Source organism: Petromyzon marinus, chromosome 1 (genome assembly GCF_048934315.1).
Source record: "Petromyzon marinus isolate PM22_M1 ecotype Great Lakes invasive population chromosome 1, UKy_Petmar_22M1.pri1.0, whole genome shotgun sequence".
In the NCBI taxonomy this organism is placed as follows: domain Eukaryota; kingdom Metazoa; phylum Chordata; class Hyperoartia; order Petromyzontiformes; family Petromyzontidae; genus Petromyzon; species Petromyzon marinus.
Window position 1 is genome coordinate 7,590,764 of NC_133667.1, and position 5,784 is coordinate 7,596,547.

A 5,784-nucleotide genomic window follows, 5' to 3' on the forward strand; every position below is an offset into this window, starting at 1 on the left:
GTACGTGAGATTATTTGTGCGACCTTTGGTTAGCGTGTGCGAGAGGTGCACAGGCGGCATACCCACGAGGCTGTTCATACAGCCCTTTAAATCAGCTCTGGGGCACCTCCAATCGGCTGCGCGCGTACGAGTGACACCCCTGCCCTCTGACCTCCGACCCTGGGTCCCGCGCGTGCGATTGGTGCGCGGCGCCGGGCAGGTAGCCGCGTCGAATTTTGGTGGCTGCGGGCGCATGAGTGTGCGCGACTGCGTACGGCGTGCATAACGTTTAGAAGAGCACGCGAGGGGGAGTGTGTGCGAATTAATCCCAGGTGGCTACGCGCCAGCCGCGGATTATGCCCCGAGGGACTGCGGTGAGGGGGGGGTCGGAGGGCAGTAACCCTCCCCCGAGCACGCGAGAGGAGAGCAACGGCTCTCCAGGGAGCAAGGAGTCGGAGGTCAGCCTCCCCGACACATGTCAACACATTCACCAACAACCCCGTTTTCTTAAAATTACACGCATTTAACAGGCGACAGTTTCAGGAAATGGCCATTCTTCAGAGCGTGTATGAGTCATGGACATTATATTTGACCATACTTCACTGACTCACCAGGTTCTAATCTCGTTACCTTTACATCACGAGGTAATCAACATAGGGTATCAGTTACTGGTGCCTTGTAGAACAATGTTATTGATCTATTTCAGCAACTACTGCCTTGTAAAGTTATGCAAAGAGATAAAAGACAATGAAGGCTGGTGCACGGCACACGAGGACGTGGGTGGCCAACACCACGCCCGGCCGCTTTTGTCTCCCCAGTGGCGATGTTTACACACGACACCAGGTACTCATTTGAGTCTGAGTTGGCTTAGGGGAAGCCCAGGACCGGTTCAGATAATCGTCACTGAGCTGGAATCGAACCTCGGTCGCCAGGTTCGTAGCGCAGTGCGTTAACTGCTACACTACAACACACACATTTACATATCACTGGACCTATAAGATAGAGGTCGAGTCCTGGAATGTCTTGGTCATGCTACAGTTGCAGAAAGGGCCTCCACTAAATGTAGCTCTAGAGGGCCCTTGAAGAGGGTATTTGGCCTCCTCTTCCATGCTGGACATACGCCTTGTGGGAGTACCCACACTTGACCCCACTGCACGTGACCTAACAATCGACTGTGGTGTATCCATTCATACTGCTGGGTGAACAGAGACCGGAGGGGGGGGGGGGGCAGTGCCGGATTGACGTAGGAGCAAAAGTAGTCAATGCTACGGGCCCCGCACTTTCAAGGGCCCCGCGCTAATTTGCTTTAAAACTATTAATTCCGGTTCAGTGATTCTGCACTTGCTCTATCACTATAGCACTGTACCACCTTCAACTTTTATGAACGACTGGGTGTTTAAGGTTAGCGATTTGTTATATTATGTGGCTGTATAGCAAATAAAAAAAACAATTACATTACTATGCAAGTAAAACATTTGTGTTTTAATCTTTGTGTATTTTATTTAGGGCCCCTTTATAACATATGCTACAGGCCCTGCACTAGCTTAATACGGCAATGCGGGTGGGGGGTGGTTAAAAAAGAAACTGGCACCATTGTATCAACTGCCTCGCCGAGAGATCGATTCCAAACGGCTACCTCGCGATTGAAAGTGCATGTGCTGACCATTATTAACATCACGGCTGCATCCACCGTTTACGCTGATCTGAAATCAGATACATTTGCAGTCTTTTTTGCAGTCTGCCATTGTCGCGGATTTTTTTTCTATTGGATCGTGCTTATCGGCATGCTCCAACGATGCTCGTAACACCACCCACTGTGTTTCATAGAGAATAAAGAGGGCACTTTAGTTTAAGTTTTTGAGCCAGCTGGTTAGGATGGGGAAAAACTCACTCAAGCAACGGGAGATCACAGCGTAAGTGTTTCTAACTTACTATTAAACTAACAATAACATGTTTGATAATCACAGTTAAGAGACAAACATAATTTATACTATTAAAATGATTAAAATAAAATTGTTTTGAAACTTAAAATCTCATCAACGGTCCTCATACTGTAAAATAACTAATCAAGGAGACGATTAAATCTTCCATATCTGGACCTGACGTCCAGCTGTCGTGCCTTGCTGCTTCAAGCTTATACACTGATCACGTGGTGACCAGACAGGCCGTAACAACAACAAAAACAGATTGCAAGTGACAGCAGCAGTGCATGAATGACATTCCTATGACCCATACACGTTAACTAGTAACAGTTCTGGCTGTCGCCTGATGATGCTAATTACTGGCGAAACGTCGTACTCAGATTGTAAATGTTGTGACTGTGCTGTACTAGTAACAATTAGCACGTTCTGTTTACGTGAGAGACCTTACGAATTGGATGTCGGGTGGTGGCTGGTCTACCAGCACATTTATATATTTACACGATCTAACTAAAAAAAACCCTGTATTATGGATGGTAACAGTTGTTGCTTCTAAAACTAATTCGGTTAACCTTATGCATTTGACAGTAAACTAACCCCCACCCCTGCCCCCCCCCCCCCCGCGACGTGCATTCCCCACCGTACGTTCAATGTAGCACACAGGTCCGTCCCGGGGCAAATCACAACCGCCGACTTTAAAACTAAACTGGAAGTATTACATCTCACACCGTGGCGTCGAAACGCTCCCCCCCCCCCTACCCCAAAGCACCCCCTATTCGTAAGTACGCTAGGGACGTTTTGTGAAGGACGTGCCACCGCTAATATCCACTCTGGCAAAGGGTGAGCAAATCCTTGGGCTTTGTTTTTTATCCCAAGCTTCTCTTTCTTCTCCCACGTGTCTCGGACTCTTGGCAGAACCTCTTACCTCGCTGTGTGACATCCGCCACTTTCTTTCCCCATCTGTAGCACGGTTAGCTACATAGGGGCCGTCCATAAAAGACGTCACGCGATTTTGGACGATTTTTGACCCCCCCCCCCCCTTCGTCACACGGCGTCACGAAAAGTCAGACCCCCCCCTCAAATATGACGTCACAAAGCTCTGCCCCCCCCCCCAAAAATAAAACATGCTTCAAATCGCTTTGAACTATTTTCATTGTAGTGCGTATTTAATGTGCCGCTGCAATCTGATGTTGTAGGAGAAAACATTTATTTAAAAAAAAGTCTATTTAATTCAGTAGAACGTGTTGTCTATATTTATTTAAAGTTGCGCATTTTGATGTGACGTCATATTTCTCAAACCCCCCACCCTCCCCCTCGTCACACATCGTCACAAATGTCTGACCCCCCCCCCCCCCAGGTGTGTGACGTCATTTATGGATGACCCCATACGGTGCAAAATAAGTTGAACATACAAGAACGACTTCTGGATTTGACCGTCGCTAAAGCATATAACGTGTGGACTTTTGTCGTGTGAATCACATCTTGGTGAACTAGGAGCAGATATACAGGTAGTTTCCCCACTTACGCATCACCAACAGTGATGTGCTGCCCCCTTTATCGTCATGTTATATTCCTGGTTGGGAGTAACTGTGTGCGTGATATGCCCTGTGCTCCGAACTGGGCGACCAGAGTTGCATTCCCAATCACAGCCAACATCGGTGGAGAATATCTGAACCGGTCCTGAGCCTCCCCTAGGTCGACTCAGCCTTCAATAAGTACACGGTGCGGTGTGTGAACTTTCACCACCGTGGAGACAAAGGCGGCCGGGCGTGGTTCTGGCCACTTCCTCCCCTTGTGTACCATTTTAGCCTTTATTCGTGCTTGCTAACAGTGTTCGCCCCAGCCGTCTGTGTAGGCTACGTGGGGGATATTTGTATTTTGTGATCCATCAGCCTTGTAATGCAAGAGCACACCAATTGGGAATAAATCCTCTCCGATACGACGAATGCATTATCATTTAACCTCAAAAGCACTTTCTCTTGTACATGGTTGCTGGTTGTAATGGGAAGAAGTATGTCCGGACCCCAACAACAAAATCCACAATGTCCAGTTTAACACGTAGGCTTTCGCGACCAAAATTATCCGCAATATAGGATTTTTTTTCAGATCGCGTCAACATAAACATTCGGCTAAACCCGCCAATGAGTAAGGTTTGTCACTTAAACAAAACGTGCCGATGAGTTTCTACCTCAGCACACCGGTACGTTGGAGAGTAAACTCACAACATTTACAATTTGAGTACGACGTTTCACTGGTGATCACAAGCAGCTTTATCAGGCGATTAGCTACAATTGGCTAATCTCCAATTGTGTTCAGATTGTGTTATCGCGTCGTGAGACGATCAATCCATGCAGACCTCTCAGAGCAGAGCAGTGCAACTCGCCGTGCTACAGAATAGCCCACAGAAGCGAATATCACAGAGCTACCTCTGATATCCCTCGACACATTTGTCCAAACAGTAAGGGGGCAGCACTTTCCTGGCGGCTCTGCCCCTGAGAATAATGTTCATCACGTGACAGTGAAACCAACATATTTATTTCTCAATAGCTGCAATTTATTCAAAATCAAGTGCAGAACCAACTTTAAATGCGATGCTTTCTGTTGTGCCGTTCTTGATATGTGTATGCTGAACGTCTTTCGCAATGCACATAGCCAACCGTACTAATTGGAGGTGCGGGGGAAGGACAACAAACTAAATACAAAAGGCAGTTCGAAAGAAATTAGTTTTCAATCTAGATTAAAAAGTGCATAGCTCCAGTAGCTTTCTAATATCGGAAGGAAGAGCGTTCCAGACGGCCGCAGAAGCACATCTGAATACACGCGATGCAGTGACCATCTTTGTCCAATGGCTAGCCAAAAGCTGCTGCGAAGATGACTGGGGTAATGGTTTATGCTCCTTGATGAGATAACCGAGATAAGGCCATCAATTCAGTACACTTGAGGACCCGTTTTTAATTGGCTGTACAGAACATAATTGGCTGGACATAGAGAACACCAGTGACACAAGATTACTCGAACATCAACATGCTCTGCTTGCTGGACAATAGACGTGTCTTGCCTGCCACCTCATGCACATTTCACATCAATGCAGGTTAACGCCTATTTATTCCCCAGTGCACTGGATTCACGAATACATGTAGCACTCCATTTACGAAAGGGATGCTTTCTTTAAAAAGAAACACTTGTAAAACGAAATTTAGTAAATCAAAAAATTTGGGATGCGTTTTTGGACATCATTCCAACTCGACTCCTAACCTCAAAATATACACCTGTATAAAACATAACAATAAAGATCATACATCTAAAAACGACTGAATAATCCAATAACAATTTTTTTTACCCTCGTCAGCTTGTCAGGGAATTAATCAAAACACCGCAATGTTGAAATGCCTGTACAGGTGCTGTGGAGGCATTCCTGTGGCACTGCAGGGATACCGTGATGCTGTTGTGGACGGATGACGCAGGCTCCCGGGTCCTTCTTGTTCGATCTCGTGGCGCGTGACGTTTGAAATTTCGTCAACGTGGAAATTCCAAAAGTGCCCATGATTTGTCAGTTGCGTCAACACATTTCCTAAACCGAACGTCCGTAAATCGAGGGGTACCTGTACAGTACCAATGGTCGACGCTATCATTTCACAAGCAGGGGCGCTGGTGGGGGCTTGCGCGCCGTGACTCCACGGGCCAGGATTTGGGCGGAGGGTGATAGATGAAACGTAGGAATAAAACACATTTCAGCACCGACGCTGTATCCCAGGAGGGTAGGACGCTTGTCGTTTTCTTAGTATACAAATGTCACAGATAAAGAATCAAAATACGTATTTATACTGGAGGAATCCAATGAACTATGAAGCTCATTTTCACAGATGTCCAGTAGGGGTGGGTCACA